The sequence below is a fragment of the Platichthys flesus genome, chromosome 8 (assembly GCF_949316205.1).
Source record: "Platichthys flesus chromosome 8, fPlaFle2.1, whole genome shotgun sequence".
NCBI lineage: Eukaryota > Metazoa > Chordata > Actinopteri > Pleuronectiformes > Pleuronectidae > Platichthys > Platichthys flesus.
In genome coordinates this window covers 17,056,405-17,070,118 of record NC_084952.1, presented here as the reverse complement: position 1 = coordinate 17,070,118, position 13,714 = coordinate 17,056,405, and the positions used below count along the sequence as shown (strand labels likewise).

General features: G+C 47.3%; 1 protein-coding gene across 2 annotated transcripts in view; it reads left to right on the top strand.

Moving 5' to 3' along the window:
* ebf1a (EBF transcription factor 1a) overlaps positions 1-13,714 on the top strand; it is a 56,385-nt gene that overhangs the window by 17,452 nt on the left and 25,219 nt on the right. The gene's annotated exons all lie outside the window — the stretch shown is intronic.

The following is a 13,714-nucleotide window of genomic DNA, read 5'->3' as shown; positions in this document are numbered from 1 at the left end:
AGTGATTTAACAGAGACAAACAAATGTTTTTTAGCTCCAGCTTTTTTTCACAATAAAGCACCGGATTTTTTAGTTGGACGTAAATTATCGTGTTTGTCCAGAATTAACAGAGAGTGTGTGGCGGGTTTTTTTTTTCCCTTTCTTTTTTTCTATTGTTTGTTTTTCTGTGATCTTGACTCTAGGGCCCCAAAAATTCACACACACATAACGCTGAACCACTGAGAGCGGTCCAGTGTTCTGGCTCGAGCTCGAGTCTGGTTTTCTAAGTGGCACTTGAGATGTGTGTGGAGAGAGGCGGATGGGTGCTTGAGATCGTTGAGGAGGAGGAGAAGAGGGAAAAGGGAGGAGGGAGGCGGGGGGGGGGTGGAGAGAAGAAAAGAAACGGGAAGAGATGGCGGTGAATGACGTGGAGTAACTTAGTCAAGAGGAGGAAATAAAATGACTCCTCTCCTGTGTTTTTTATGTGTGTGTGTATATCTGTGTGTGTGGAGACATGGACATTAAATCAATAACAATTTATAATTTAAAATCACAAGGACCTATCACTTTTTATAGAGCCTCCATCCTGGCTCATCAATATTACATCAGGTCCCAGACTCTGCAGGGAGCAGGATGGTGGGAAAACGGCTGAGGAGCGAAAAATATGGCTTTGGTCCAGTGTGTGTGTGTGTGTGTGTGTGTGTGTGAATGTGTGTGGATGTGTGTGTGTGTGGGGTGGGGTAGTGGGTTGGGGGTGTTGGGGCATCTGCTGAGGTTGTAGAAAACATCGCTTCTAGCATACACAAATGTGCAGACGCATACCCTGCTTTGCGTGTGTGTGTGTGCGTCTGCATCTGTCCGGCTGCTTTTGTGTGTGAATGTGTGTGTGTGTGTGTGTGTGTGTATGTATGTGTGTGTGTGTGCTTGCCAGCTGAGTGACAGCTTAGTATTGATCTGTGGGAGGCCCTGGTGTCATTAGACCCAGTATGGACCAGCAGGCACACGTGGAGGTCAGGGCATGAAGTTTGTGTTTGTGTGTGTGTGTGTGTGTGTGTGTGTGTAGCAGTGTGGGGGGACCAAGTGTTCAGTAGTGACAGGCTCAAGCCTCTGAAAGAAAATCAATCATGTCATAAGAGGAAGGTTTCCTCCAGCCTCCCCCTACTCGTTTTCTCTTCCCCCTTCTTCTTCCTCTCATCCTTGCTCCTCTTTCTCCCCCCCCCCCCTTTTCCTCTTTTTTCCCTTCATTCTTTTCAGCTGGGAGATTCCCCACAAACCATCCATTTACTCTTTAACCACTCCCTTCTTCCCTGACTTCCTTTTTCATTTTTTTGGAGCATCTCAGTTTCTCTGCTGAACACAGAGATAGCACTCACGGGTCAGGACAGGGGTTGCATGTGTGATGTGCAGATCAATCCGAAGGGTTATCCTGGCAAAAAGGAGCCATTAGTGACATAACTGATCCGGGATCAGCCCTCATTAACTAAAAGGGCACAGGGGCTGTTTGTCCAGATAAAAGAAATAACCCCCTAACCAGAGCCAATTCAACTCGGAGACCAGTTGAATTGATGGCATGTGTTGTTATCTTTAAGTTTTATTTCGCAAAGAAACTGATTTGAGACTTTGTTTAATTATTAATTCAGGCTGCTGTCCTTCAGTTATTTATTATTAAGCATGAGTGCACGCACACACACAAACACACACACACCGGGCAAGCATCCACCTGTTCTCCTCTCTCGCCTGAGGGGACTAGTATGGTAGATAACAGTTTGAGTGGGCCTGCTGCAAAACACTAATCAGACCTAACACTGCCTAATTAGCACAGAGTCCGCTGATTGGCTTACAGCAATAATTAACACAGGTGAGAATAATTAGCTCCCCATAGACCTGTTTGTGCGTGTGTATGTGTGTGTGTGTGTGTGTGTGTGTGTGTGTGTGTGTGTCTGTCTGTGTGTGTGTGTGGGGAAGGATGTTATTATGCAGTCTTGGTCCCCAGTGAGACTCAGGAGGCAGCGAGAAGAATCAAACTCATTACTGAAACCAGGCCAACCTGTGTTAGGTGCTCTGCTTTCCCACACCCAGAGAATTAGCCACAGAGATCCACCTCACATCTCTCCCTCTCTCTTCATATACTGTATATGTGTGTGTGTGTGTGTGTGTGTGTGTGTGTGTGTGTGTGTGTATACCTTCCTTCTCCCCTCTCTTTTTCTCTCTGTCCCTCTCCCGTCAGCCCCCCCCCTTTGCTGATGACTGAAGGTGCGTTTGAGGAATTTCACCGCTAGGTGAACCTGTTAAGATAAGATGAAACACAGACACGGGGCATCTTTCTATCATATTCTGTCTCTCGTGGTGGTCGGCTCTTCTTTTCTTATCCCCCGCCCGTCGCTTATCTCATCTCTCTTTAGAGCAGTAGGGACAAAGTACAGGGAGAAAAAGAAGTATTGGCAAGCACCGTCTTCCTCTCCATATTGAAAGCTTCAGCATATACTATACATTCCCCCTCCCCATAAAACAGTATCCCTACACACTCCATGAACTACTACTTACCACCTGGCTCCATATGGAAGACACTGAATCATGCTCAGCCAATGCCTGGAGTTGCCTCCTCTAGAGAGGAAGATAATGAGAAAGAGTGAAGAAGGAGAGACAAAGAAAGGGAAAGAAGAGGGGGATAGGGTTTTTCTGAAACTCTGTCCGTCGTTCATCCGTCTGTAAGCAGCATGGTGTCCTCCATCTCACTCTCCCTTGGTTATTTTTACCAAAGTGCCGCGTCTTTGATCAAGCTAACATCACAGAGGAGAAGACGGGCAGGCAGACATTGAGAGGGGGTTAATATTGGAACACAATTGACGGCTTGTCACTTTTAGCTCCGAGGCACCGACATCGCCAAGTAGTTAGTTAGGTTCCGGGGAGGGAGGTATAAAGGGGGGAAGGCACGCACACACACACACACACAGACACACACACTCACACACACACACCTCCAAGAGCTTTTCGTGTGCTAAATAAATAACAAGCGACGATGTGAATTGGTGTTTTCCTGGAGCGTGAGGTTGCTCCTGGGATGTATTTTTCATATCAAGACATTTTAGAGTGGTTTAGGAGTGCAGGATGTAGGGATAATGAAGTAACCCCCACAACCCAAACGGTGCACAAACACACAGTTTTGCTGTCATGCACACACACCTGACCACAGGTGCACCACAGCTTTAAAGCCATGCAGGCACACTGAGGCTGACTCCCGCCCCCCCCTCCCCGACTCGCTCTCTACACCAGTGTTCTCCACACGCCAGGGCCCAGGGAGGTGCCAGGGGCGACATCAGCCTATAACCAAACACCAGCCGAGGCACAGTGGGAGAGGGAGGCTTATTGTTGGCTGACTGATCTCCAGTCTCGCACTGACAAGCCTCCCCGTGTTCGCTGGATTTGTTTTTTTGTTGCGTTCACTCCTGGTAAACACTTGCCTCTCAAAACAGGCAGCGACTGCCACTGTCACGCGGAGGCTGTCAAAACAACGCTCAGGCGCACATCATCGCGCCGAGCCGCTCGACACACAGACACACGCACCCGGAGATGTATGTACGAGCAAAATGGATGTACTCAAAAGGCGGCTAAATGCATATAAGAGCTGTTAAAGCGGTGTTTATGGGAGGCATTTGCATAGTGTTCATAGCACTTACGCACACACACTCTCTCTCCCTCTCTCACACACACACTCGGCGTGCCTTTCCTGATTTGAGAACCAAAACTGAAAGAAGGTTGAATGAGGCAAAACAAGGAAGGTTGTTTTTTTTTTCTCGTTATTTCCTGTTTCAATAATTAATATGCATGAGTTTTATGGCCGCTTTAGATGCGATCAATTATTCATTAACAGCATGTTAATTGCATCCACAGTCGTGAATATTTAACCAAACACTAAATCAATGAGGTTGAATGAGCAGCAATATGGACATTTTATAAGCTTTGCCAAAAAAAATGAGGTTATATAGGCTGTAATGAAAACGCCAGAGAGCAGATCGGAAAAGGGACAAATGTGGAGAAGGAACTGGGCGACAGGACGTGTTGGGGGGGGGTTGCTCATGTTTAGAAAGCAGACAATATGAATAAATGCGAGGTTGTTGACTCGTGATAGTATGGTCAGTCTCTCTTTGGCTTTTCTTCTGCTTTCACTCTTTTTTTATTCACATCCCCTCCTTTTTTAAATGGAGAGCATGTAATCTCCTCATCTGCCCACTGTAGCCAGCCTTCTTCACTCTCAAAGACTCCAGACTCCTTTGTCCCAGATCTTTGTGCGTGTGTGTGTGCGTGCGTGCGTGTGTGTGTGTGTGTGTGTGTGTGTGTGTGTGTGTGTCACAGCGGTGTCTGGACGCTGACATTTCTCTGCCTGGATAACCATCGCGCCCTCTGTCCCTCTGTCCCTCCAGCCATGACGCAGGGTAATGTCACCTGTCAGTCTCCAACTCCTACTTACAACCGCTGCCCCCCCCCCCACCCCCCACCCTCCTTAACTCCCCCACACACAACAGCGCCACAGTCTGCCACCCCTCACACCCCCGACCCTAAACCGCTCCTCCATCCCTGGACCTCACCTGTAGGAGACAAAGCCCCTTGCCGGCCCACTCCTTTTGTCTTCCTCATATAGGACCGCATATCCTCCCTGCTCTTTTCGCGGCCTTATATCCAAATGGCAACCTCACTCCCCCTCCCCTCCTCCCCCCCTACACGTTTACCCCGAGGACACCAGAATATTGAACGGGAAGACGGCACGTATGCAGTGAATGGGAAAGTCAAGGGTTGGGAAGTTGACTTTCTGCCTGGACCCCGGTTGCTGTTCTGCGCCTGTTTTCAATTACTCTCCCGGCACAGGCAGGGTGGAGGTTTATGCGTTATATGGGAATGTAATTGACTATAACTGCCCTCTTAACATTAACCAGGTGTACGAGCTGAGTGTGTGAGATTAGGCCCCAGGTCTTGGTTGTTGTGGTGTGCGTGTGTGTGTGTGTGTGTGTGTGTGTGCGTGCGCGTGTGTGAGTGTGTGCAGCGTCTACGCGGCCGTGTTGTTGTTGATGTATTTATACCCTGCTCCTGTGAGGTGCTGCCCATTAGCACCACATTTAAGTTGGCCATTTTTCCCAGTGTTTTTTTTATGCATGTGTGTCTCCGCGCGTCCATACTTAAACCACTTGTCCCTTCGTATAACTTCCGTCATGCATCTCCCTGCGTGCATCTACGAATGAGTTACAAAACACAAAAAGGAGGCAGGATACAGACGCAGCCCGCTTCAAGGGGGGGCTGACTTTACAACGACAAAGTCAAAATGGGCCCATTCACAAGAGTGACACACTGTGATTTGTATGTAGAGTGCTGTGCAGCCTGCGGGGCACTAACCCAGCGGCTATCACAGTCACCCAGGCCAGCGCACGGGCAGGGGGAGGTGGCGGTGGGGGGTAAATGTTTAGTTTAGGAGAGGATTGTGTATTTGTGTGTTGCTTGTGTGTGTGTGTGTGCGCGCGCGCGTGGTGGGGAGAGAGGCATCAACAGGCTGTCAATCAAGCCACCGGCCGCGGCCTGTCACTCCTCGATAGAGCTTGTCCCGGTGAGAATGGGAGTCCCTGGGACCCTGAGGAGAAAAGGGGGAAGGAGGGAGGTGCGAGGGGGGGGGGGGGGGGGCGGAGGAGGCGACTGTCCGTCTGTCTCAGCGACTCCGGCTTGATTTGATATTTGATAGCGAGCATGTGGCATTTGAATGCAAATCTATTTTGATTGTCCCTGCCGTCTGATAGAGTTAAGAGGAACCTATAGGGGATATGCATGTATGCATTGTGTATCAGACGGCTGGTCGGAGAAACAAACACACGCACACATACAAAATAAAGTGGGGGAATTATTCAGGTGGATTGTATTACTCACCAATTCACTTGCATCATGACTATTTCCCTCTTGCAGCAATAAAAAGCTATTCAATTAGAATAAATAGAGAAGACAATGGGTCAGAGGTGAGGGGAATGTTTTGCCGAGGGATCCTCCCTGTTGGCTAAAGGGCTTTTGTTTGTGTGCCAAACTTGGCCCTGTATATATGCATCCTGTACATGCATGTTTGAAAATATGAGCTCGTGCAGGATAATTGTGTCCCCCCGCGTGCCTGCGGAGGATTGTGTTTAAAAGCAAGCATGTCAAGTAGGCAGACAGACGGACAGATAGACAAACGGATAAAGCCGGGAATTACTGCAGTATGGAAATGGGGAGACTCAGTTCCCTCCCAATTAGAGCAGTGACTTCTGAAATGCCATAATACCCATTAATTAGCAAGCTGCTATTTTCTCAGTGATTTGGCTAATTAGTCTGCGAGGCTCTACACTATCTGGACCATTATTATTGGGTTGAAGCCATGCAAACGTGCTCACGTACACACACACACACACACACACACACACACACACACACACACACACACACACGCGTTCAGGCTGATGCACAAACACCAGCGCACTCACGTTCATATACATACCATACAAGGTGGAAGTGATACACATGCAGCACACAATTTTCCACAGTTGAGTGACCCTAATTTAAGTGACACCATTATGCGCTTCAGCAGCAGCATAGCCCAGCATGAGAGAGTTAATGGTGAAGAAGGCGATGTTGATGAATAGTTGCACTGTATCGGCCTCCCTCTTCTTCAACTACATTCTCCTCGTGTAGTGTTATTATGTACAAACGGCAGCGAGAGGCCTCGTCCTCCTGTGAGGAACAACAGAGAAGCGTTTCAGCCCCCCTGTGATGACTTGGCATGTGTGTGTGTGTGTGTGTGTGTTTGTGTGTGTATACGTGTGTGTGGGTGTGGGTGGCGCTCTCTCTGCCTCGACAGTCCATCAGTGTCTCGCGCTGGACAGACAGGCCACTGACACAGCACCACGAGGCCGAGAAACCTTTTCAATCACTTCCTCAGTTTTCCCTCTCTGTCAGGTGGCAGAAAGCCGTGATTGATCTGTTGTTTCTCCGCCGCGTTAAAGGAGTGGGAAAGAAGTTGTGTTGGGTTAAAAAAAAATAAAAAGGTCTGGCATGTGTGACAACCACTTTCATAAGTTTATTAATCATCTTCATCAATAATGCAGCCCCCGGCCCTGCTGTTGGTCGTCATGTGGTTGGTGTGTGTGCGTGTTTGCATGCATGCATGCAAGTGTGCGTTCACACTCCTTGCAGCCCGATGAACTTCATAAGTGTCCCATCACCACTTTAATCAAATTACTTATGAACCAAAATTGACAGTTTTCATTAATTATAAAGGATTATTCTAATTGCGATTCAAATTTATTCATTTAGAACAGACGGCATTCAGTAATGTTTCAGGAAATTTGCATATTAAATGGAGAGGGTAGGCCATTAGCTATGCTAATGTATGCATGATTCCTTATTTTGTGATTGGTGGGCCATATGTAGCAGGCTGGGGGTGTGCAGGTGAGGAATCTAGAAGGAGCTGTAATATGTTTGATAAACACAGAGGGAAGCAAGGCCAAAACACACGTGCACATCCACACACACAAACACACAGTGCAGAGAGCCGTACGTCTCTGTTCAGTATCAGTCTCCCTCTGTCTCTCCCCTGTCACACACACAACACTCTCTGTCTCATATTTTCAAACTCTCTCTCATTCTCTGGTTCGATATTCCTCCCTCCAGACCCATTGGAAGGAACAACTTTCTTTACCCGAGAACAAACATGGCACACTAATTAAGTTTCTGATTTCTGATCCTGCTGCATTTAGAAACATAACCTTGAGCCTGTGTACAGTCACAGTCACAGTTATGATTTAATACGGTGCTTAAATGGAACAAAAAGAAAGAACTTTTGCAAGCGGCACATTCATCCCCACAATGTATGGGGCCGGTCCCGGGTTGACACAATGCTCTTTATCAAGCTATATATAGTGGATGCATTATGCATTAAGTTTAACATGTGCTTAAATCAACACTGTTCAATATGAATACATCAGTCTTCAGCTGAGGTAGAGGGGAGAACAGTTAGGGTAAATGACTGCGTGGGGAGGCATGCAGGCATAAGCAAGCGGTCACACACACACACACACACACACACACACACACGCGCGGTCACACACACCCTTCGGCTGTGCGGCGGCGTCTACCCAGGCCGGTGACAGGGCCATTATTCACTGGTCAGTCCCACGAGGGCAGGGCTTGGACTGGACAGGGTAGCAGAGTGTCCCAGCGTGGCAGGACAGCACAGAGGTGAGGGGGACCAGGACCCTTCATTACTCCTATGGTTTGAGCGCCCGGAGCCCTCCCCCCTCCACCTCTCTCTCTCACTCTCTTTGTCTTCATCAGATTAATGGGCCAGGCCCGACAGAGGAAGTGTTTCAATCAGCACTGCCTGCCAAGCTTGTCCATCACCCAGACAGCCTCTTATTCATCATTGCTTTGATACACACACACACACACACATAGACACACATACACATATGTTTATTTGTATTTCCCTCCCCGGTGCTCTGGTGCAAAGCCAGGCCACAGGTCCACATGTTATCAGGCTACAGGTTGTCGCACCCACTACTCCATTCTCCAGCGCTGCTCCTCCATAGCTGCACAGATCTCATCGCCTGTCTTTCAATGCTCCCTGCGTGAGTCCCTGGTTGAATTTTGAATGATCCTTTTCGGATGAAATGGATGAAACACAATTGGTTAAGTGTCCCTGGGACTTCTGTCCCCAAGCTGAGACTTGGAGCTCCGGCTCCGGGGGAAACGAGGAGCGATCTCTCCCAAGTGGGACCTCTCCCCGAGCGGCAAAGGCACAGCGCGGATTCCCCCTGACCCACCATCTCCCTCCTCCAGGGTCCATTTGTTCTAAGAAATATTTAACGACGGGGCAAATATGGCTGATATGACATGCACACACAACGAGCGGATCCTGACGAGGAGGATGGGACGATGCGTGGAGCGAGCCGGAGATGAATTTTTCAGTGCGCTGAGATGTTCTATTTGAATAAATCATGACACTTAAGATAGACATGGGGGCAATAAAGAGGTGCTCCCTGTTACTTTCCGATGTACCACTCCAAGGGAATGGAGGGAAGTGTGTGTGTTTGTGTGTGTTTCTCTTTGTCGTCTGCCCCTGTGTTCCTGTGTGTTTCTGCATGTTTTCTTCTATGTTCTATCTTTTTTTTTAGCCGAGGTTTCTTTCTCTTCAAATCCAGCTATCTATCTTGTATTATATGGCACGAGAAACTGGATGTCTCTCTCGCAGTATATCTAAAGTGGGCCACTGCAGCCTGTTACTGCCTGGTGTCCGAGGCCCAGGGCCAGTCCCAGAGACAGACCTGGTTGTGGATTATTAATGTCCCCCCCTGTGGAGCCAGGCCCCTCCCCCACCCAGTGCCCCCTTACACCCCTAGGGTCAGCCTGCATGGCTCCTGGTGCAAGGCCCCCCTCATAAATCTCCCTAAATTAGTGTGTGTGCGTGTGTGTATGTGTGTGTGTGTGTGTGTGTGTGTGTGTGTGTGTGTGCGCGCGTGCGTGCGTGTGCATGTGTGTGTGTCCACGCTTAAACATATACTACAGGCAGGGAGACAGGTTACCATGAAAACAAGCCAGTCAGGCTCCTGGTTGAAGTGTCAGTGATGCATGGCGGAAAGAGCGAAAGAAAGAGTTAGAGAGAAAAAGAAAGAAAATGAGAAAGGAATCACAAGGGGAAGAAAAGAAAATACACAAAACAGGGGTTGGGGAAGATATTTGATTCTCCGTCAGAGCCAGACTTCGCCTATAGGTTTGTCTCCTATTCATCACTCCTTTCCTTCCCGTCGTAACATTACATTAGCTAACAAATATTTACACTTCATTTGAACCTGCCTCCGACTTGATGAGGATCGATTTACGAAACAAATCTTAACGCTTAACTGCAGAAAGTGCCGGGGTCTTCCATTCCTCTATATACCTGTCTGGATTAGTTCAACATGTCCCACGGTGGTAGCAGGCGCGGGGAAGTGCTGTTGTGTCACTTAGTTAACCCCCGAGACAAATGGCTCCCCTCTGGAGCACAGTGAATTACACACCTCATGAAGCATATTAGGAGCCAGACACCGAGCTTTTCTTGGGGAGATGATCTGTGCGGCAGAAATGGATGGAGGGCGAGGAAGAGGAGAAGGCTGAGTTATGGCATCGTCAACCACTGCCATTTTTACAGCGTGTGGTGGAGAGAGGAGGGGCAGAGAGCAAAGGAATGAGGTGATGTAAAGCACAGTGTGAAACGAAAGGCCGAAATGATGAATAAACTAGAGCGACGAAGACAAAATCACAGAGCGTTAAAGTTACCCGTGTTGGATTGGACAAGGAAACTACTCTTTACCTCATTTGTGGCTAATGCAGGGAAATTATTAGAAAATATAAGAGAATTGTCCCTCGGAGGCTTCCTTGCTGTTTGCTAATCACATAGACAATCTTTATCACTGCAGTAATAATATTTAGATGCTACAGGGATTACTTAAAAGTTGTGTTATAATTGCTTTCCTTGTTTTGTTTTTTTTTATGGACAGGGGGTGATTTTGTGTTTAATTGCTCCGAAGTGACAAATAATGCCCGTTACGATATGATGAAAGTGTGAGATCATTAAATTACCACGGCGACCGGCTGCATGTTTTTATTCGCTCGCGGGTTTTTTTTCCGCCCATTACAAATGTACGCCATGAGGCTGCGAGAGGCCAAGCAGTTATTTACACAAATTCACTTCCACAGCCATTCCCGGATTTTTGGGGGGGGGGGGGGGGGGGGGGTAATTACGTGAGAGCAAAATGGTTTTATTTCATTTAATCCGGTCGCTGCAGCAATTTGCGTTGGTATAATATTTGTAGCTGTGGAGTTTGCACAGTAAAACAGCTGGAAACCGGCGAGAGTTGCATTTACAAGGGAAAGAAGGCAGAGGAGGCAGCGGAGAATCAATGTGAGAATCAATCCGGGGACAGTGTTGTCGATGGACTGGAAGTGGATGTTTTGAAGCGTCATATGCAGAGCTTGAGCCAAGATGTTTGAAAAACTGAGGTTTGTTTAAATACATCTCACGACATAATGATCTAAATGTCTGATTTAAAGACATTGGCTCTAAAAACAAAATGTCAGAATCAATATCTAGATTGATTGTTTGATATATCATATTTGTGTTATTTTTAGAAAGTAAACAGTTGCTCCTGAGGTCGTAAAAATTGCTGAAGAATCTTCAGCGTATATACGGACCTGACCTCATTGATGATCATACAGTAAATAATTCATTATAGAAATTAATGAATTATGGCATTGGCAACTGAAATTATTTGCAGTTTCTTTAAGAAATCGTTCGCCTTTTTAAATAACTGGATTGAAGTGAATATCTGTGAGGCTGTACGGAGCAGTGGGCACCTCAACTGCAGCTGCAGTAGCCAGGGGGCACATGAAAAGAGTGTGGGGTAGTTGTAAATATATGCAAAAAGATGTCTTTAGGAGAATAATAAAGAAGAAATTATGTCCAGGATCATGATTAACATCCACACATAGGATTACAAAGTGGTGTGTTGCAGCACTTTTGATTATTTTCTTCAGATCACAATATCCTTTAAGCTAAAAGCTAGAATCAGTACAGAGATTGCCATTGAGGAAGTGAGCCAGCAAGGATATAAATATGGAATAGTGAAGATTAAACAATATGAATGTTCATATAAAGCTAATGGATAATTAGTAGTAACAGCTCGTGTCACAGGGATATGAGGGTATATGTGACGAAAACAGATTAGATTAGCTTTTTGATTGATTAAAAACATGATAATAGGGAGCTGATGAAGAGAATTACAGGCGATAGTCATCTTTCTGTCCATATTTACTGGTCAGCTGTCAATCCGATTATCCATAAATCCCCATGGTAATCTCTCCGCAATTGCACATCAACACGCACACCCGCACAAACCGCCCCCCACCCACTCCCCCAAAACCACCGCCACCGCCAGCACCACCACGCTCTGTCGAGCCATGTTAATGTAGGAAATGACTCCAGTCCTCGCTCCTGGGGAGATGAGACAGGACACCGAAGAATCAACATGCCGCAGTTTTGTAACGTTTCCGTGCGGCTGACTCCAGACACCTTTAAGTCGTGTAAATAATGAATCAGATGATCCACGCATGCAGGAGATCGAGGGGACACGCTGACATATGGCACAGTGGAGGAGATGTGCTGACTTTCTGTCTTCTTCCTCCTCTCCTTCCTCCACTCAATATCTCTCTTGTCCCCCTTACCATCACCTCCTCCTTTCTGCCTCTCCAAACTCTAATATTTAACCTCCTGATTTGGTCACCCCTGACTCCGGCGACCCCATCTTTCCTCCCTCCACTTATCCATCATACATCCATCATGGATACCTCAGAGGAGAAGGAGAAGGACAGCTGGGGGAAAGAGCAGAGTCGATGAATTAAACAGGAGGCTCAGCGAGGAAGGTGGAGTGTATGTCGGACAAGTGGATGTAGTCCACAGCTGTCTGCGAGGCTGCTCCCTGACCTCAAGGAGATAAGAAAGTTGGGAGACCCTCAGCCTGTGGGGTCCGACAGCCCCTGGAAAAAAAGAAAAAAGAAAAGAAAAAAGGAGAAAAAACTCCATCTCTCTGCTTCATGAATTATTGAGATATTGGCCTACAGCTTCTAAAATATACAGGAGGATGGTCTGTCTCTGCTTTCCGATTTCACATGCTCTCTACCTTCTGTCTATCTTTCTATCACTTTCTCCTATCGCTTTCCTTCCCTCTTTCACCCTCCCTCCCTCAGATTGAGCCTCTTGCGCCAGCGAGATCGTAAATCAGAACACAAACAAAGCTGAAGGAAGAAAAAAGAAAAAGAAAGCACCAGCGAAAGACAGTTTGTTATTCACATCATAAGAGGCTTTTTCTTCTCCTAGTCGGAGAGGAACGTCTACCACTAACCAGCTGTCATGCATTTAAAAGTTGTCAGGGATAAATTCACGAGTTCTTGTGTTACATCAGATGCTTGTAATGCGCTCAGCAGAGGGCCGGCCCTTGAAATGGGACACAACTCCTGGTCCGTCCATTTATCTTCTCTCTTTCTTTTTTCAACCCCCTGGATGAAGCAATTGTCCAATTGTCCTGCTTACTGTGTTTCTCTTGACATATTTCTGTGTGTGTGTGTGTGTGTGTGTGTGAGATGCGTCCGCTCGTGCATGATTATATCTGAGGCAGTTGGCTCTGAAACGCGCTGGCCAGTGCAAGAATCGCAGCCATAACAAATGAACAGAGGGGGGAGAAAAATAAGACATATGAAAGAAAAGCTGAGCAAAGGGGTGATTCTCTCTATGGCTGCCGGAGATCTGTATTGTAAGCAGTTTCAGCTGTCAGCACTTCTTTGAGCTACCTCAAAGAGGGGGAGGAGGAGGGGGGAGAGGGAAGAGGGGGGGGGGGCAGGAAATGTTGTAATTTTACCCCCCCCCCCCCCCCTTTCCTTTTTCTTTTTGAGGGTTCCTGTTTATTTGTACACGGCCCTGTTTATTTTCGCGGTTTATTTGATATAGTTTGTTTCTTCTTTTTTTTTCCAGACGGTGCAGGGGTTGGTGGGGTGGTTTGAAGAGATGTACACTACCCTGGTTACAGCGGTTTCACTCAGAGAAGGACTTGTCGGGCTCCGAGCCTCAGGGCGGGGCCAGGGAATAGACTGTCAGCCGTAACCCTTTTTCTGCTTTTCAGGCCTCCGGTGCGCCCCACCA